We start from the raw sequence: 21,630 nt of genomic DNA, 5'->3' as shown, positions 1-21,630 counted from the left end.
AGCATAACAGGGCATAGCAAAGATTCACCCATTTCCTGCTGTGGCAGTACTCTGGAAGGCTCATTTGTGACTGGCACAAAAAGGGGGGGAAATTAATGTTAGCTTTGCTCAGGCCAGTGCTGTTTACTAGAAGGGTTTATTTGCCCAGGATCACACAGTTTAAACAGTGAAGCTGGAATGTTAACCCACTGTACAGTTTGGGCAATACAACACATATATTTCATGCTGCACCTTGTAAAAAATCATTACATTTTGTATTTCAAGGCCCAAATTAGAATTGCCATACAGAGCAGAGCCCTAAACGTTTCCATTACCATTTGCGGGAAAGCCATCCAGTCCTGTTTTTGATTGGAATTCTGGGACTTGTAGTTTTCCTAAATTAAATGTGGGGGAAAACGGTCAAATAGCAGAATCCTGGACTGGATGGCTCCCTCACGCATGGGATGGTAACTGAGCGCTCTGATAATTATATTTGCAATCTACCAAAGCAACCATGTAATATATCAATTCCGAGAAATAAAATGCTCAGTCAAAAGATTTTTGGTTCAGCTTTATTTTTTGCTGAATTAATGGAAAACTGGAAGTATGACAATGCGAAGTAATGCATGTCGGAACTACATTTTCTTTTTCCACTACTGTGTTGAAATGGTTGTCAGAAACTTCTTGCTGGCTATTGTGTAAAATGCAGAACAATCCTTTTTCATGGCTTCCTTTCATAAGAGGCTTTCTGTTCTGCACATTTTCGGGCATTTGGCATTGATGGGGCACTGAGGTAAGGATCCGTGAGTGGCCTTTCAGATGCGAATGCCCCATCAGTGCCAAATGTCTAAGCATGTGTTAAAGGAGAGAGAAGCCCTCGAGGAAGACAAAGGTGTAATTGCAGGCCATTAAGGACACTACGCGGCTCCAGGGGGGTTATTACTGAACCCGCTTCACATTCCCGTGCAGGACGAGATGTGGAGCTGCGACGTGTAATGGGTTTGGCTGCCTTGCAAACAAGCCCAATTACACGCGCACATCTGCTCAAACAAGCGGACAGAAACCGCGACAAGCGACCTTCCAATATTATAAGCGACTTTAGGCAAAAAGAATCCCAAAGTCGCTTATAATAAGCGCACCTGTCAACACTGCATATGAGAACTGCTTAAATGATAGACACGGGCACTTTAGGACAGGGGTGGAGCTACGCAGATCACTGGCCAATCCCAGGAACAGAGATGTTGGAGGGCGGGCTGTAGGCGGGCTATGACATTAGCTTTTCTTTTCGTGCTGCATGTATGGCTGGAGCCATCAAGTGGGCGTGACTCCGAAGATTGCCGAACACTGCCTCCCACAATCTACCATGGGAGGCAGGATAGCATACAACACCGGATGCTGCAGGTGCTGATTCTGCCTCCATGTGCTTTACTATGGCCTGCTGGTTATCGAGCTGACTGACTTCCTTTGCCCAGCATAGGGTGGCTGCTGATGCATGTGCTGACAGCGCTCGTAAGTGTTTCTCTATGCCACTCCACGAGCGTTCTCTGTTTGTATGATTCTGTTGAGGCTTGCGCCAAGCAGTTTTTCACAGACACACCGATAATTCTACAAGTCGGTTCGTGTAAGAACTCTAATGCTTTATTTTCATAAGTGTCAGTTACGTTTACACAACTGCGGAAGTCCCAAGCTGCTTGGTGCACAACAGCTCTTTGCGACTTTGGGTTATACAACGTTCACTGTATTTGCATGACTTTTTGTCCTTGCATGAAAGCACCTTTCACTAAAGAGCCATGACGGTCTGAAGTCGTCACAGAAGACACGGAGCCACATGATAGTTGCAACTCCATGACACTCCCCCTTTCGGTTTGCTTTTGGCTGTATGTAATTACATACCTAGCCTTTCCCTCTATGTGTTGTTTTTGTTAAACAATTTCTACTGTTTTAAAACTGGAAATACGAACAGACCATATCCACATTAGTACATATAATAGATCTATTCGTGTACAGATTCATCCGCGTGTTGGTAGTATATTAAATTCAACTTTTGAATATGAGTGTCTAACTGTCTACATGCGTGGAGTGTGTATTTTATATATGAACAAGCTCCCAGCAAACGCGGTACGTGTGTGTGTTTTCTCTGCCCTCTTGTTGCAAGGGCTTTTAAAATGACTTAAGAATAAAACTTCAAAGACTTTTGACACAAACTTTGAAGCACTGAGCATTATTTTTGGGCAAGCTGAGTGCCACCTGTGCATGTTGGAGTGTATATATATATTTTTTTTTCTCTCAATGGAAAAACGTTGCTACAGGGATGTTATGGTTACAGGTAAAACCTAAAAACCCCAGAAATTCGCAAGTTATGGTACGCTACGCAACCATAACTTGCTCTACCACTGTACACTGCAAGGACTAACACCCATGACATCAAAGATGACATCATAAATGTAATTGATGACATCACTGATGACATCACAAGTCTGGCACCCTCTTTTTTAATTTAGTGAGATATGTACACTAGGTGATTTTCTTGACTAGCAGTGAGGAATTGCAAAGTGAGAAGGTACTGCATTTGTACACTTTACCGTTCTTATACTGCTTTCCTTAGGGTTCAGTGACATCATATGCTACATATATATTTGGGAAGAAGGAAGCCTGAAATGCAGCACTTAGTTCTGTGCATTAAAATAATCAGTTAGGTTATGAACACTTTGTGGTGGTACTGCTACGTTTTTGCTTACTTTATATATGCTGCTATTGGTATGCGTTGTGCTGTCTTTCTTTTTTGTGTGCAGTAGTATATTTATATAGTAACTGAGGGATTGGTAGCTGCTTACACATGTTTAACAGTCCACAAAAGTCTAACAGTAAAGCATGCATTATATCACTATGCAACCTGGGGAAAATGTGGATATTGCACCTGTATTATGTATGCTGCACACACTGCTTATGTTTGTACATGAGTTTGGTCTTGTAATGGAAAGAAATGTGTAATGCAATACTGTTTATAGCAATGCCTTGTGTAATTACCTACTTACGTAATGATAGTTCTCCCCATGATGTCTGATTGTTTTATGGCAACGTAACTAAGACAATCCCTTCTGGAGGCTTTTCATGACAGCTAGATATACATGTGATGTCATCAGTGATGTCATCAATGTCATCTTTGATGTCATGGGTGTTAGTCCTTGCAGTGCACAGTGGTAGCGCGAGTTATGGTTGCGTAGCGTACCATAACTTGCACATTTCTGGGCTTTTCAGGTTTTACCTGTAACCATAACATCCCTGTAGCAATGTTTTTCGATTTGAATTTCATAGGTTTTGTAGTGGTGCAACTTAACCATAACGTCCCTTTAACAAGGTTTTTTGTTAGTGAATTTCATAGGTTTTTAATAGTGCACTGTAACCATAACGATGCTTTAGGCTAGTTCTTTGCAATAGCAATAAAGTGGAAATGGTTGTAGTATCACAACTTAACCATAACGTCCCTTTAACAATGTTTTTTGCTAGTGAATTTCATAGGTTTTTAGTACAGCACTTTAATCATAACGTTGGTATGTTATAGTTTTTGCTGGAAAGATGATAGGGTTTAAGGTGCACAAGTGAACCATAGTGTCCCTGTAATAATTTTTCTTTCACTGAATTGCATTAGATGTGTACAGGATACGCTTAGTGTGTAAAGATGTGCTGTGCAACATACTGAAGCCGAAGGCTGTATAGTAAAAGGCACATAGGTTGGGAACCGTGCGTCCGTTTGCAGGGATTGGGTTGAGCCCAACGTGCCCAGAAAGGGAGGGAGGTTCATAAAAAGGTGTAACATTCGGCGAAGACAAAAACATATGCAAACCACTTAAAGCGTGTCAATGAAGATTCCCCTTGCTAACAGCGCAGGGAGCTCTTGATTCTATTAAAGACAAGGAGGCGAGCATTATGCTTCAACTTCATGTATTTCCTCTCTCCAGCAGTTTCAACAATAACAGCATTTCAATTTTTATATGAAATAAACTTAATTTTTTATATTTTTTTTCAAAAAACTACTTGTCCCATCAGTCGTAGGCCCCTTGTAGTCCCAGTGCCCTGGTCACATGACCTAGTCCATCTAATTCCTGTGCTTTCCTCTTCTTGACTGCTTTCCAACAGCAATTCAACCGAAAACTGAACTGGCAACTAGACCAACTACTATGATCTCTCTGTTGAGCTGATCTCCCGCATTCCAACTTGGGGTCTCGCTCGACACCACTCGCTTACGTCCAGATCAATCTCAACTGTTATTTTGATTATATCCTAATGACAAAAACAACAGTACATGTTAGGGAGGCGGATACACACCCTATTCTGGAAGGAATTAAAGTAAGCACATTGATATACATCACACAATATTGTCCTAAGTCAACTTTAATTCTCCCGTGTATCTAGGGCAGGAAAGTAATGCTCCCCTCTTTGTCTTTAATAGAATCAAGAGCTCCCTGCGCTATTAGCAGGGGTAATCTTCATTCTATGTCAAGACAGAGGCGAGCATTATGCTTGTTCAAAGCTTCTTACCACTGAATCTGCTATTGTATGAACAGTTTTAAAGTAAAACGTTGTAAAGGTGGGTGGTATCACTAGCCCAATCGGCCGTTCGTAGAATATCTTGCAAAGTCGCACTTTGTATCAGCACTTTGGAAGCCATTGCGCCCCTAACAGAATGCGCTCCAAATGTAGTCATATCTATACCTGCTAGGCCCTTAATCTCTTGGACCCATCTCGCTATGGTGGCTGTTGCTACGCCTTTGTGTGGCTTCCTACGTGCTATCAGCAATTGGGTTATCCCCATCGGTCTCAGCTCCGCTGTTCTATTCTCATATTCCTTAATGCATGCTGCTAAGCACCACTTCTGATGTTCCTGCATATATGGATAAGTTATCGTGGAAGAGTCCGGCTTCGTTCTCCTGACCAGATTAAAAGTCACTCCATCTGATCCATATATTTTCCTATCCACATCTAGCGCTCTGACATCTTCTACTCTCCTGCATGATACCATTCATAACAGCATTGCCAATTTTCTTGACTGTTGTTCTAATGACCGGTACCTGTTACTGGGCCAATCCGCTAGCAACTTTAGCACAACTGCTACATCCCATAATGAATCCTATTTCGGTTGTGGAGGTTTTCTAAATCTTATTCCTTTCAGTAGCCGAATTACTGCTACATTCTCTCCTACTGGAACCCCCTCTATGGGTGTGTGACCTGCTGATAGCACTGATCTGTACACCCCCATCGTTCTATAGGCCTTCCCATCTTGTAGAAGTTCTGCAAAAAAGTTTAGTATCTGTGATGCTGGAAATGCATTGGAGGGACAGAGCCTCCCTGTCCTTGTCCTGTAGTCCTTTTGTCATTTGTGTTCTGCATTGTTTTCTGCCCAGGAGTCCATATGGGACTCCTGGCAGTGCAACTCTTCCTGTTTTTGGTTTGGCGTACAGACCCATGAAATACCCTTATGGCACCCATGGGTGGGGGTGGAACCCTGTGCCCCTAGTGTATGTGTTTTGGCACCTGTGTGTGGCCCACAGAGAAGGGTATGGGCTGGTGGCAGCTCCATGCTGAATTTGACAGGTGCTCTGAGTATCCTCCATTTTGGGTTACCCAGGCCCTGCTATTGGAATCGGTTGATTCCTGATAGGAAACAAGATGGCCCCTGTGGCTCTTGTTTTCTATTGCCTGTTACCTTGTTTCCCAAAGTCCTGCGAAGCCCTGCCTCTGTCCCTTCTTCCTGACAGGCTGTTGGGTGGAAGTTCCATATATGGTGTTGTTGTGAAGTCCAGGCCAGACTGGCTGGAGCCTTCCCAGTGACTGTATGTTGTGGGTACACCCTGTGGGTGGGACCTGGGTGAATGGAGTGTGTGACCAATATGCACTTCTTGTTGTGGATGTCTGGTTTCTGGTGTTTGACACAATGACTGAGACAGCCCTTCCCAAAACTGGTATGAATGCAATGTGTAGTGTTGAATGGCTAGGTACTTGTCCCAATACACATTCCTTGTTGTGAGTGTCTGAGAGGGAGGAGTATGGCCTGAATACACTGTATGTCTGATTGGCTGACTGACTGCATGAATACCCTTCTGTATGATTGGCTACTGAGTGTGACCCAGCAGTGTGGATGAGAGAGAGAATAGTATATCTGGGGCCTTCTCACCACTGGAAATTGTTCAGAAGCTGAGTTGACACTTGAAGAGTAACTGGAACTGCTTATCCTTGAGGCCCAGCTGGAAGAAGAAGAACTACTGCTGCATTTGCTTCGACCCAATCCGAAAGCGGTCGAGTTCATCAAGGACTGATCTGAGAGAGGACCTGGTTAGGCGCCCTCTTCCCGTGCTCGCCAAAGCTCCCTGGAAGTTAGACCCTCGAAAGGCTGCCGACCGGAGACGGGGACTGCCGAGGAGAACGAAGTGAAGCACCCGGACATCGACGCCGTCGAAGTCCATTGCCGTCAACCAGGGTTCCTGAGTATCGCCATAACTGCTGGAGGCCCGTCAAAGCTGTGTTGCCCAGAAGAGGGGACCGCTTGACGATGTGTCACTGACAACCGGAGCCGCAAGCTCCATTGCCTAAGACTTTTGATTCACGGACGCGCTCGTCCGCACCACTGCCCGCCTTATCCCGCCGGAGAAGGCCTGGCCGTCGATGCGCCGAGGAGCATCCGCCAGTGAGTTTCCTGCCACCCGAAGACCACAAAGACTTCAACGACTCGATGCCCTTGTCGGGCCACAGTTCTTCAGAAACTCTTTGCGGTCCTGAGCTATCAAAGGCCGAGGTGCCCCGCACACCTCATCCTCGCAGGACGTCGCCAACGAGCACCGCCTGGATCAACGCTGTGGTCTCGGCACCATCGGACTTTTCATTGACGCCGTTGACGCCAAGTTCACCTTCTTCGATGCCTCTCGACGATCCGTGGCTCCGGCTTTAAAGGGAGTCACTCAAGAAGGATCCCTCGACGCCTCATCGAAGAACTCTGCTCTACCAGGAACATTGGGGGGAGGTAGAAACATTATAGAAGGAAATAAGACTTCTAGAACAATATATGGACTGGGCTTGTGATATAGCTTTACTTTACAGGTTGCCCAGGTGGGGGGGATCTCCACACAGAACTGTGTTTAACGGTAGAGGCCAGTATTCTGCCAATTGCTCTAACCAACTGCTTTCCTCCTATGTCTATTGTTGATTACCTTTATTAATTTGATTTGTGTGCCATTTAACCAGAGTACAGTTGATGCACTTTAATGAGATCTAGTAATAATTGTGGTACCACATAGAACTGTATATATCTGCCATTATAGATTTGCTGAGCACAAAGTGAGTTATTGTGATAGTGTACATAACCTTGAATATTAGTTATATAAAGACTGTGTTTTAACTAATACAGTGTGTGGACATTCCTTTGTGGGGGTTTGGGGACTACACTGTACCTAAGAACCAGCCTGCATCACCTCCCGATGAGCTAGGCCTTGACTGCTCGTCCATTACTACCACAATAGAGAATCTTGGCTGGGGTCCTCTGTGCCTCTCCTCTACCATATAGAGAGCAGAAGTACAGACAACCCCTCCAGTCTTTACAGTATCTCAACTAGAGGGGCTGAAACGGGATGAACATCTCTCCTTTTGCACCATCTCGACCACCTGTTCCAAGCTGCATCGTAGCTCTTTCTAGTCGATGGCACCCACGACTCAGCAATGAGGATTGCAGCCTGCACCGAAATTCCCAGGAGCTTCCAGCGTCTCCTGCTATCCTGCACGCCATCAGCGGGAGAATGCCTCTCACTCTCAGAGGGTGAAACGACTCAGCTGGGTCCGTGAGAAGATTCTCTTCTGGTGGTAGAATTGTCGGGTAATCTGTCACTAGCTCCATGAGTGCCGAAACCATACTTGCGATTTCCATTTCGGAGCAATTACTATCAGAGTCGCTGCTTCTCTGCGCACTTTTGTCAGCACTCTGTTCATCATCATGAAAGGTGGGAATGCGTAGTGCATCTCTCTTCTCCAGGCTTGCAGCAAAGCATCTACCCCTGCTGCTGCAGGGTCCAGCCTCCAACTGAAAAATCAATTCTTCTGAGCGTTCAGTCTGGACGCAAACAGATCTATGTGTGCTTATCCCCAGATCTCCTCTATTTATCAAAATATCTCCCTGTCCAGCATCCTTGGCTATTTCTGCTAATAATCTGGACTTCGTCCCTCCTAAATGATTTATGTACCTGACTGCTGATATGTTGTCCATTTTCAGCAGAATACATGAATTCACTTTCTCTTTCGTGAAAGCCATGATCGCAAATGATCCGGCTAACAGCTCTAGACAGTTGATGTGTAGCTTGAGTTCCTCCGAACTCCACCTTCCCCCTGTCTGCAGTTCTCCGCAGCGAGCTCCCCAGCCCGCTCTGCTGGCGTCCAACTCCATCACTATGTCGGGCCGGTCACCAAAAATGGCTCTCCCGTTCCACGCTTCCATGTTCTGTAACCACCACTCCAGTTCTATTCCGGACTCTCGATCTAGGGGTACTAGCTGGTGGTACTGCAAGCCCTGCTGTAGGTGTCTTATCTTCAGCCGCTGAAGAGCTCGGTAATGCGAGGGCCCTGGGAATATCGCTTGGATTGACGCTGCTAGTAAGCCTACTAATCGCTCCATTGCCCGGAGCGAGATAACTGGTTTGCTGAGACAGCCTCTTATCTCTCTTTTTACATCTCTTATCTTCCTGTTCGGCAGCTCCATTGCAGCCGTCCTGGTGTCAATGACGAATCCTAGGAATTCTATCCTCTTTGCTGGTCTCATCTCCGACTTTTCTCGATTCACTAGGAACCCGAGAGAGGCCAGGAGGTTTGTCACCCAGTCCGTCTGGTACCGGAGCATGTCTCTGCTGCTCGCCATCAGCAGAATGTCGTATAGGTAAATTATCATTCTTATCCCTTTCTCTCTGATTGCTGCGGTTACAGGCTTCATGAGTTTCGTGAACGCCCATGGCGCCGATGCGAATCCAAACGGCATTGTCGCAAATTGCCATAATTGCACGTCCCAGTCGAACACCAGAAAGGGACGGTTATCCTCTTGCACTGGTACCGTAAGGTAGGCATCTTCCAAATCTATCCTCGAGAGCCAGTCGCCCTGTCTGTGCGTATCCCTGACCTGGTGAGTCCCTTCCATGTAAATGGTGGTAGACCACCCAGCTGTTCATATCCTTTAAGTTTATCACCGGCCTCACTTTGTCCTTCCTGTGTACTAGGAACATACTGCTTATAAATCTCGGATTTGTTTTGCAAGGTTCTATTGCTCGCTTCACCGCTAGCGCTGTGAATAGTGGGCGGGGGGTTTGGGATGGGTCGGGGTCTCTGTAAACTCTATGCACAAGCCTTTGGCTGTCTGCAATACCCAAGCGTCGCTGGAAAGCGCGTGCCAATTTTCCCCAGAATCTCACTGTCCTCCCCCCCCCCCTACCGGCAGATATGCGGCAGCTCTCACCTGTTGGGAAGTTCTGTCCTCTTACCTGGCCTCTGCTTCGCCTTCCTCTAGGGAAACGGCCTCTTGGCGGAAAAAAGATGTCTGGTTGTTTGTTCTCCAAATAATGGGCTCTGTTGGATTGAGGCCTTCTGGAGGTTTGATAGCGACCGGTCGCTCGGCCTCTGTACCGACCGGTCCTGCCAAAAAACTCTTCCAGGGAAGATTTTCTTTATGGAGCCCGGAGTTTTCTCTAGGGAGGTATAAGTTCCCGCAAACCTTCCCATTTCATTCTTGAAGGTCTCTTCGAACAATAGACCTTGTGCTGCTTCACCTGCTTCGTAGGACGATAAGTCCCCTAGTTTAGGGTCTATCTTGAGTAGCAGCCCTCTTCTGCGCTCGGATGAGATGGCGCAGTTGGCGTTTCCTAAGAGGCATACAGCTCTCTGCGCCCAGTTCGCCAGTACTCCCGGGTCTACTTCCTCTCCTGTGTGTTTTGCGCGCTCGTCTAAATCCATGATCTTTGCCAGTGGCTCTTCTAGATCTGGGACCTTTTCCTGGCAACTTCGCCATGAGCGATCAATCCCTTTCCTGGGATCTCTGTTGGACTTGGCCATGAAGGCTAACATCTTCGGGTCCAGCTCCGGGGCCTCTGCCACTTTCCCTGGCATATCCGGCTTTGGGCACTCCGCCCTCATTCTTTGTCTCACTTCTTTCTCTAGTGCCCGGTTCATGTACTTCGAGACCCTCGAGGATGGTACCCATTCTGAAGACTTTGGATTACGGATGTCCTCTGGGTGGAACATATCTGCTGTCTCTTCATCCTCTAGATTGTTGAGCTTCCTCAACCTTTTCTTCGGCGGAGGTAGACTCTCCTCATATCCTTCTTTGTCGGCCTCCTCCTGCGAGCGAGAAAGACAGAGGGCCTCATTCCGACCCTGGCGTTAACCAAGGCGCTATTAATTAGCACCTTGGTTGACGCCGTTATCTTTCCGACTCCGCCATGGTGAATGGCATAATTACCACCCCATTTGAAGGTTGGCGGGGGCGGTAATTCCCCATTCACCATGGGCCCTTCCCCATTCCCATTTTTGGCCCATAGGGCTCAATGGGAATGGGGAAGGCGCTAATTACGGCTCCTAGGTCCCTTTGCAGGTTGGTTTTTTAACGCCTGCAAAAAGCAGGCGTTAAGTACCAACCCGCAAAGGGAACTCGAAATAGGGCGGTAAGGGTTTAACGGCACCGGTCTCGTTACCGGTGACCGTTAACCCTTACCGCCCTACTCGGAATGACCCCCAGAGACTCTTATGGGTTCCTCTTCGGGGGAATCCTTCCTCCACATCCCCCATATTATCATCCCCTGGGTAGGGGGTCTATAGGCTCCACACCCCTGACTTACCCATGAAAGCTTCTTGCAATCTATTAAATGTGTCGGTAGCCTCTGGGGCCCTTAGATCTTCCCCATCTGTCTGGCCCGGGGGGTTAGAAGAGTTCTTGCTCTTCCGGGCCTTCATACACCCCTCTGGGTCCACTGGCGTGACCCTTGTGGACGTGCTTGGTTTTGTTAGGGCGATTCTATCTTTATGGCTCAGAAATAGTTTGATCGTTTCCAATCTGTCATGTAGGGGCCTGACCCCTTGAGCCACTGCCTCAATGAGTGAGTTCCCCAGCACCTCCTTAAAACTATAGGCCAGGTCTTCTGAATAGACTGCCTCCTGTTCTTCTTCGCTCCGCTCAAAATCTGCCATGATCCTGTGCTGGTAGGTGCCTTCAAATACCTTTCCAGGTGTAGTGGCACGTCCACTGACTCACTTGGCTGTGTGGATGAGGCTTTACCCTGGTCTGCTAAGCAGGCTTCTTAATATGAGAATCTGCAATGTGTGAGCTTCAAACTGTGTAACCAGTGTTCTTTTCTTGTTAAATGTGGCCTTCGGTGCTCAAATCTGCTCCTTGACCGTGAGGGAGACTGTAATTGACATGGGCTAATTAACGCAATGATTTTGTGTACTTCGAGCGTAGTGTTCTGTTTGCCGAATGCTCCGGCCCCTCCTACCCAACAGTGGGGGCCCTACTCCTTCTCGGTGAGCTATAACCTCTGCGAAAGTGGGGGCTGCTTTCCCCGTCTCGCAGGGAGGGAAAGTTCCCGCTCGCGGGGACGCGCTCCTCCCCCACAAAGGTGAGGGGCTGTCTGCTCCTCTCTGCGCCGGGCGCGCAGAGCGCTTCCTAAGAGAGGCAGCCGGCAAGCCCCTGAGGTGCTGAAAGTATGGCACGGGGCTGCTGGTTCCTCTTTACAAATGTACCGTAAAGCTTGCAACACACTGCATGGTCCCTTCTACGTGCGCTATGGTCATTAATCAGTATCAAAGCCTATGACATCTACCCCTATACCAGTATCACTACAGAGTTATGTAATAGAGGTACTTATCTCTGGAGAGCAGGAAAGAAGAGGAAGAGCACAGGAAGTAGATGGACTAGGTCACGTGACCAGGGCACTGGGACTGCAAGGGGCCTAGGACTGATGGGACAAGTAGTTTTTTGAAAAAAAAATTAAAATGGAAGTTTATACAAATTGAAATCGTGTTAATTGTTGAAACTGCTTGAGAGAGGAAATAAATGCAGTTAAAGCATAATGCTTGCCTCCGTCTTGACATAGAATTAGAAGGGAAAATGCCATACCTATACAAAATGTGTACTTTCGCAACAAAGTGCACAAAGGCAAAAAGTATGCAGCATAAAGGAAAGCACCAACATGAAAAGTGACGTTTGCCTTCATCAATCTTACCGCACACCTGCTGCACAATCAAACATAGAAGGAAGAGGCAGAGAAGCAACCGGCAACTACGAGAACTGAACATCAGAGCAACGTGGTAAGGAGATGAAAGTTTGTGTTGAAATTGCACAGGTCCGTTAGTGTACAATATTAGAGAAGCATTATGTTTTCTGTTTGTGCGCAGCAATGGCTTCCACCCTACAGTGGCTTGAGGAGAATTTTCTGCATGAAGAAATCAATGATGGCGATAAGCCCATTGTTATCCGCCACACTGTGAATAGGGAAAGAGTTACTGGAAGGGCAAACACCCTGGTATGGCTGTAGGAAAATTTTCTGATGACCAAATGAGTGAGCATAGTAACCCCATAGGTAGGGAACGAGCTAGCAAAAAGAACACAATCGCAATGTAAAACTTAAAAGAGAACAAATGTGGTTACTTGAAATTAACAGAACATACCGGAATACAAAGCTGTACACCAGAAGCGGCACCTTTTGCACAGGAACATACGGCCACTGAAACTGAACTGAATGCTGGGCATATCAAAATTGACTGCCTGGACGCCAAAATCGAGCAGTTGCTCCTCCAATTTGCTGCCTTGAGAACATTTGTTGAAGAACATATAAGGGGCATAATAAGATATCACTGCCCAACTTGCACATCTCCCCCTTCCCCAATTCCCAGCCGCCCTTCCCCGCAAAATCAGTGGCATGAAAGACGCTTCGATGAGAGCTCAATCCCTTCTTCCCCACAGCAGAAACTTGTTGAAATGGAAACATCCCCAATATATGTATCTGTTTCTTGTCTCCCTCCCCTTTCTGAATAGTCGCTATAAATGTGCGCTAATAAATATTGCGATGTTAATTTGTACAGATTGTGTATGTCCCTTTTTCCCGTTTAACAAGGACATTGTAAGTGAGAAGGGCACAGCAGTAGTGGGGATGAATACAAGGGAGAAAAATGGAGGAGGCGGACGACCGCCACACCTGGCTGCCCTATGCAAAGTCACAATACAATCATCTGTATGACACCAGTATGGGCCGTATGTTTGCATGCACACATTACCGTCCCTTTCAAGCCTCCGTTCATCTGTGACAGATTGTGCACATACGTATATCGTGCTGTGACGCCTGGTAACACTTTCCCTGTTGAACATAACCAAATAAACGTGTGGTATAGTCGTAGTATCTGGAAGCGTACACCATCTTTCTGTGCATACTTTTCCACATAAACATCCCACCTACTCTATAGTGCTCACAGCAAGCATAGGTAGAAATGTGCAATGCATGTGAACCATATGTTTAAGTAGGCCGGGGGTGGGAAACGTATCGGTAATACAATTATGCACATGCAACTAAGTGTAACATGCAGTATACATCCGGCAGACAAGCTTGCAAATGGAGAACAATGGCAACTTCACCATAGTAATGTAGCAAAGTGGCGCGTCGTCCCTTATTTGGTGGACACAAGCCAGATCCCTACAAATCAAAAGAAAACATTTCTCTGCAATGTACGGACTGTTACAGTGATAGTGCACCCGTTCAGCAATCCTCCACTCTTCCTTCTACATGTAGATATTGTAGGGAAGGAGTTAATGGCACTTTGCAATGTCACATGCTCCACATGAGCCCTATAAAAGAGCACACCCTACAATTGCTCTGTTTGGCTTTCTATACAAGAGCACCGGTGCATTGTGCTTGGGGCAGAAATAGCTTTCTCATCAAATCTGTGCCTGCAAACAACTTCTCCAAGTAATGGCCACCAGAGCTTCTGCTACTACCTCTAACTCAGAAGCACCCACACCCTCACTACCAACACCTCCTTCTAAAAGTCCTCAGCAAATGGACAAGCATCATTATGGGGACGTACATCGAAAAGGAAACAAGAGTAAAGTAGAAGGAATCCCCATTGCCTACAGCCAGCGTCAGTCCTGGGTGTGGAAACTATTTAGGACCGTAGGAAATGTGCCTAAATCTCGTGCTAGCCAGGTGCAGTGCACTGAGTGCTCAGTCACAGGAAACCTGGCTTGTAAAGCTATGGCACCGCTTCCATGCGGCGGCCCCTTAAAGCGCATTACCAGGCAGCCATTTGGAGAGGTGTCCCTTTCCAAGCATGCAGTACGTTATTGTCCACTACAGCACCCTCTGCATCTGCTTCTACCACCACTACAGACACTCCAGTGGGCCACCGCATCCCGCAAGCAACCTTGGAGGACATACACAATACAACAGACACATACCTTTCAAAGGTCAGTGTATTGTGTATATTCTGCGATGCGGTACTGTGTAGGGGAGAACATTTTCGAAGTGCTTTTGAGTCAGCTGTCGAGGACCATGGCAAACACTGCCCCCTACCCAAGTAAGGTCCACCTTGCATCTTCTACTCTCCACTTACCATTTCTTATCCATGTGGTTGGTACGCTTTGTGAAATCTCCCTTCCACTGCTGTCTTTTCTGGTGTCTCTTATAGCAACAGGAAAAATGCTACACAGCCAGAAAGCGGGGCGAACAAAAAGGCTCTTTTCAGAGCCACCTTCCAGTGTTCAAAAATATAACTTCAAATGAAACATGCAGGTGGTGACGCAGCGCCACGTACAGAGATGGCAACAATTCGTGCCGATACGCCGTCAAAAGCACTGTACGCATTTCCACAAAAAAGTAGTGGCTCTGAAAAGAGCCTTTTTTGGTACTATTTGTATTTTAAGCATTACAATTGGGGAAGGACCACTGGGAAAATGCATAATCCTACACTTGCAGGAAGCACTTTACGGCACTTTGGATATTACAAAGATAGATCTCATTGCCAGCATCAGTCAGATGAACTCCATCTGAACGAAAAATGTTACTACTATGAAAGGTAATGTTTTCATTGTGGAAAGAGAACATGCCAATGTCGCACAGAAAAGCGCACACAGCCTTGTTCACATTGCGCCACGCTTTCTCCATTTGTGGACCACAGAAGGAAGAACGCAGCCACATCTGCCTCTGGGCAATGCGAGAAAAGATTATGTGTGTATTTGGAAACATTTCCATTAGTTGGCAAAATGTCTCCTTCATTGCAAACTGCAGTGAAATGCTGGTAACGTGCCCTAAACTGTTCCCTCTGAAATGAACAATAATAATGTCTGGATGAGGAAGCGACACCAAACTAGCACAAAAAGCACCCACATGGACCCACTGCATTCCACGTATTCCGTACCACTGCACAGCAACATTATCGAAACCAAGGTGTGCTGCTAGTGCACAACGCTCTGCGTAAAGTTGTACCCAATGTATCCACGAGTCGCCCAACAGCCATAGAGTTCGCCTACTTAATGGCACACCCGTCCCCGTAGCCATGTCCACTCTTATTGTTATGCCACAATCTGTTTCTACACACCACACCCACAAATTCATATTGAGCAATCCCAAATCCTGCATAGTCCCATTTCCATTACACCCACCCTCACAATACCCAGATGTAGCACATGCACTCCCCCAAAAGGAGTGGCTTTCGCCAACATATTGTCCTGTGTACGGGGCTACACAAACACATTTGAAGCGTAATAAAAAATCGGCACAGACAAACTGGACGTACACGGTATGACAATACCTATGTGTCAGCAAGGCATAGCACAACTACAAGCCTTAGATAACTCCATCTCCAACACAGCTGGTTTGGAGAAAATTCTAACTTTATGTGTCAACTGTAGAGTTATGCTAAAGCGTAACATTGACATAGAGCAAGGTTTAGTCAATAGAGCACTTGGTACAGTTGTTGCCTTCCACACATACCCACGTAACAGCAGCATTCAGTCTGTAAACATCAATTTTGACAAACTTTCAGAAGTCAAAAATATAGGACGCACACTGGCGCGATTTCTTCTTTTCAAAGACATGTATGTACGCAGAGAGCAGTTTTCTCTGTCGCTTCTCTTATGCAGGAACTATTCAGTCAGTCAGTCAGCAAGTTTATTCGGATTAAATATAAATCCATCAAACACATAGCAAAACAACATACAAAAGCAAATACAATTAATAAACATTGACAAAAAATAGTGCATCAAAGAGTCATTTAGGGGAGGGGAGAGGTGTGAACCCATGGATCCCATCACCCTCAATGTAACACCTCTTGATTGAGCCCAGCCCCAAAGGTGTCTGACCGATTGCGACCCAGGGGAGTGAGGTTAGCTCCGGAGAGAGGGTAAGTCCTCTGGGTCCGCCTCAGGGGGTGCTCAGGGCATAAATGTAATAGTGGGCTGATAAAAATTACACTCCTCGGGGTCCCTCCCGCCCCTACCCAGGACCATATTTGCCAATCTCCAGTCCCAAAAGGTCAATTCCACAATGTCCTCTGAATTCTGGACCGAACTGGCCAATCTGCGACATCCCGCCAAGGATTCCCTGGTCACAGAAGAACAACCTCTCACAGACCTTAGCCAGTGTATGCTTTTGTTGGCAAGAGCCTCCCTGGACTCCTGCAAGTTCCTTTTCATTTTTGGTACACCATGGAGATACACACATGCTTGTCCATTCCGACCTCGGGAAGGGGGTTGAGGTGGGCCGCCTCTAGGCCATGAGCCACCGTGGCTCCTTCCCACGATTTTGGGGTGATCGGAACCAGCTCGGCAGTGCCCACGATCCACCCCCCCCAATTTGCTGGCTGTTCTTGTTGCCCCCCACACTGGGACCTTTTCCAGGGGCCGGTTGTGCATTCCCAGACATCAGGCTGGGACTAGAAGAAATTGGGGCTATAAGCTCAGGACTCAATGGGGCTTGATTCTTGGGGAGTGCCAAAGGAATGTCAATTAGAACCTTACACGCAGCCTGGGTAAAGATGGACTCCTCCCTCTGCTCCTTTGCCTGAGTGGCTCTAAGGGCTGCGAGTAAGTTTCTGATGACAACCAGCTCAGCCAGAACTTGCTTGCACTTACACCCGCCATGTGACAAATCAGCCTCTAAAAGGGGGTTAATAGCCAACCCTACATCCAAATGTGTTATTTGGTGCTTGGACGCCCTTGATGTAGATGAGGAAAGGGGTGGGCTGGTCAGTGGGCTCGCTGTAAGGATCTGCATATTTCCGGGGCTTCTATTGCACAAGGAAGGATTGCATTCAGGGACATCAACAGATGGACTGCCCTCGGCACTCGCGCAGACCATAGCCGAGCTAGATAGGGTCTTCCCGGCCCGGCACCATTTGTAGGGGTGGGTGGCAAGGTGAGAACTGCAAAGTGATTTTCCGGGGTATAGCTCGCTGGGGGCGGGCTGCTAACTAGTTCACCCAAACCTAAAGAGCCCCCCTCGAGATGCACCTGCATCTCCGTCCCAGGGCAGAGGATTCTTTGGATGGGAAGCCCCTTGGGGGGGCTAAGGCTCGGGATCGGGGCGAGAGGACGAGGTTCTTCAGTAGAGGGTGGGCAGAACCTTCCTCCGTTAGGCGCTATGAAGGCCTGGGCCACTTGAGACTTTGCGGTTCGGTCCTCCCCATTGTGTTGATCCTCATGCAGATTACCCCGATTGAAGAGTAGTGATCCTTCCCTAGTCCCATGTTCGATGACCATGCTGCTCCCCCGTAACAGTAAAGCCCCACAGCCCCCTTCTGTCCACACTTGGGGGGGCCGGGTGGAACAGGTAGAGCACTCACCCCCAGATACTAAAACAGTTTTCTGGGCGGTCGTGACGAGGGTTTCAGCCGGCGCACCCTTTTTAACAACGGGACGAGTCCTCTGTATAACCCGTACCTTGTGCTTAGGATTATGCCCACACTCTTGGAGGGCATGCTCGGCACACACCTTGGGACATGGAGGAGGCAGATGGAGGGGTGAAAGAACTGGAGGTGCCAGGGGGGTTTTCCTTGGTGGGCCGTGGGTTTTCATAGTTCTCAGTCTCTTCAGTAAGGACATTTTGGGATCAGCAAACTTAGCAGGCTCAGCAGAGCCGAGCACGAGCAAACAGGCCTGGGCAAACAGTCCCTCCGACGTACACTCGCCTGCACTTACTTCACTTTTCCTGCTTCTCCTCCTCTCTCGCTGGCGAACCCAGGACAGGTCTCCCGCTGCCGCGCCGAACACCTGCGGCGCCAAACACCGCGCCCTTGCCCCGCCGCGGGCTTCACCGCTGTGGGGCTCCGGTGCAGAGTATAAGTCCCTGGGGGCGTGGCCAAAGCAGGAAGCTGCTGGAGGTGTGCCTGCGGTGCCAAACACCGCGCCCTTGCCCCGCCGCGGGCTTCACCGCTGCGGGGCTCCGGTGCAGAGTATAAGTCCCTGGGGGCGTGGCCAAAGCAGGAAGCTGCTGGAGGGGTGCCTGCGGCGCCAAACACCGCGCCCTTGCCCCGCACGGTAAATTGCACGGTCTCACCTTAGATCAAGCATTGATTGATATTGGCAACACAGTCTTCAAAGAAGGCATGAGTTACATAGCAATGTCACGGCAACGTACACTGGAAGGACTGTATCTAGTTAGTTTTGATGCAACTGCAGTCAGTGCAGACATTCCTTGCATCATAGAGTACAATAGACTTAGTGCACTGTACACACTCCATCTAAAAATGTACCCTATTCCTCAAAAACCAAAAGCTTTGAAAAGAAGGCTTATTCCATCTGAAGTACTAAATAATTGGGCCACAGGACAGTCAAAGAAATTCAAAGAAAGTCATACTACAGCAACTAGCAAAAGCACATACAAAAGGAGTAAAATAGACAAACCAAACCCAACTCCACTCACAAAAAAAGCCTCTGCTAAGAAACCTCGTACCCTTCCATCAAAGGGCTCAGACACAGAAGGACCTGTCCCTTTCAAATTTTCCAATACAACAGGTGTTAATTGCTATGCAAATGTAACAATAAATGTTCTATTCCAAATACCAGCAGTTGTTGAACACATTTATTCAAATGGCGCAGACCAATCGTGCTTGCAAAGGCTCATCCTTCACAGAAATGCAGTAAGCAATCCTGACACCATTTAAAGTGTCTCAGGAATAAGCCAAGAATTGGACTACAGTGCTGGAATGGTGAAATTCACTTTAAACCGACAAGAAGATCCCAAAAAATGTCTAATGTACTTACTACAAATACTGGAAAGAAAAACATACTTAGAATACAAATCTTTCACATTTCCTACATATGGAGACATGCAAGCCCTCTTTGCAACCATGCCATTGAGGAGCAAGTCCCCAAGGAATCCTTCGTGTATATACCAATACCCAACTGTGACTCCATTCCATTTCAGCAACTGGTGCAAAATGCAAACCATAGCAGGTTCTGTACGTCGTTCATTTCTGAGAATCATTCGATGCTACATATACACTCACATAGTCAACAGGCCTCATTACGAGGTGGGCGGTAAGGGATTACTGCCCTACTACGTGTTCCCTTTGCGGGTCCTTCCTTAACGCCTGTTTTTTTCAGGCGTTAAGGACGGGACCCGCAAAGGGACGCAATCTAATAACAGTACCGCAATTTGCAGTACCATTATTAGCGCCTTCCCCATTCCCATTGAGCCCTTTAAGGGCTCAATGGGAATGGGGAATGGCCCTGGTGAATGGGGAATTGCCGGTCCCGCCAACCTTGGAATGGACCGGTAATTGCTCCATTCACCAGGGCAGAGACGGAACAAGTTTGGAGGCAGCCATGGCGCTAATAGCGCCATGGCTACCTTCAACCTCGAAATGAGGCCAAATATGTGATATTAATGCTCTTAAGGTACAATGCCGACAGTAGCAAAAACAACTGCAAACTTACTGCATTCACACACAGACAGATATTACTTGGCAGGAAAACCTTCACAACTGTAGCCATAATCTACCACACAGGGGACTCCACCAATGCAGGCCCTATACTGCATACATTAGAAAGCAATCGTCATGGTGGGAATGCAATGATGCTTCCATCAATCCAAAGCACAAACTACCTGCAAATCTTGCAAATTCCTACTTAATATTCTTGAGGGCAAAATGTAATCATTAATGTACAAACCTAGTATACCTTACTCCCCAGCACCAACCAGTACCTTCGTAAGTGGACAAACATTTTTTTTCCTTCCACACTATCGACCTAAAGCAACGTACCATACATGAAGCATTGCGAAATGCACTACAGTGTATACTTGCAAATTTCATCCCCAATGATTCCAAGGAGTACAGTCACACAAACAGTACGTGTCCACAAAACACAGTACCAGTATTTTCCACTGTATACGTGGAAGTGTATTTGCTAAGTGTGAGGTTTCAAAACTATCCTCTGTAACCTCTAAAATCACCACTAACGCAAACCAGTCGCCAGCTCTCCAAGAATAGTCCTATAACTACCAACAAATATTTACATTTACATATCACCACATAAATCCGCAAATGGACAGTACCATTTCAAAATGTACAGAGATGTCCAAATAACCACAGGAATGCACAAACTTCTCTATGTACCCTTTACAAACGGGACACTGCAAACAGTTAGAATATGCCACCTGGTATCTAACTGCAACCTGAATACGACAATGTTATTTTCAGCATCACAACTACCCAACTCAACCTTCAACAACTACTCTGCTACAAACATAGCATGAAACACTTCCAAACTATCAGCAGTTACAGTACGCCAACAGGTACGTAACTACCGTGCAAATTCTGCACTAGCACGGACTCCACCAATGGAGTCCACTATACTGCATACATTAGAAAATAGTGGTCATGGTAGGAATGCAATGAAACTTCCATCAGTCCAAAGCACATACTACCTACAAATCTTGGAAAGTCTACTTAATAATCTGGAAGCCAAACTTTCCTCAGTGATGTGCAAACTTACTATACCTTACTCCCCAGCACCAAGCACTACCTTAATAAGTGGACAAAAAATATTATTCTGTATGTACCCTTTACAAACGGGACACTGTAAACAGAATAACGCCGCCTGGCATCTAACAGCAACCTGAATACGACAATGTTATTTGCAGCATCACAACTACCCAACTCAACCTTCAACAACTACTTTGCTACAAACATAGCCTCAAACACTTCCAAAGTATAAGCAGTTACAATACGCCAAAAGCTACGTAACTTCAGTCATAATACTTGTAAACCACCAGCAGAAACCAAACGCATAAAGAAACAATGGTACAAAAAGGAAGCAGTGAAATATTTACAAATCAGCACCTGCTATAGAACGCCACCCATCCTAGCAACATGTATAGTGCACACATCGTACACATTACATTTCCTCCTACTTCAACAGTACACCTTCAAAAATGCTGTAACCACTCCAAACGTCACTATCACTCACTGTGCACTATATTAGTAACTAAATTGCGATTTTTTTTTTTTTTTTTTTTTTTTTTTAAATGTTTTTTTAATCCAGCAAAAACATTTCTTCCACACAGACCCAATGATTTTGCAAAGAACCACAGGAACTGCGCTGATTGCACAGTACACAGGTTCAAAGCATAGTACTTACAAAGT

The 21,630-nt window shown here is 46.7% G+C and overlaps 1 long non-coding RNA gene across 1 annotated transcript in view; it reads left to right on the top strand.

The window, feature by feature from the left end:
- Positions 1–1,337: 1,337 nt before the first annotated feature.
- The window catches only part of LOC138567337 (uncharacterized), a 132,373-nt gene continuing 112,080 nt past the window's right edge, over positions 1,338–21,630 (top strand). Inside the window, exon 1 of the long non-coding RNA XR_011302176.1 lies at positions 1,338–1,488. This is a non-coding gene — a long non-coding RNA (uncharacterized lncRNA). The remainder of the gene's footprint in view (positions 1,489–21,630) is intronic.

The sequence above is a fragment of the Ambystoma mexicanum genome, chromosome 2p (assembly GCF_040938575.1).
Source record: "Ambystoma mexicanum isolate Mex_15411 chromosome 2p, UKY_AmexF1_1, whole genome shotgun sequence".
NCBI classification, from domain to species: Eukaryota; Metazoa; Chordata; class Amphibia; order Caudata; family Ambystomatidae; genus Ambystoma; species Ambystoma mexicanum.
The sequence above is the reverse complement of the archived record's forward strand: the minus strand, read 5'-3'. Positions and strand labels throughout refer to the sequence as shown.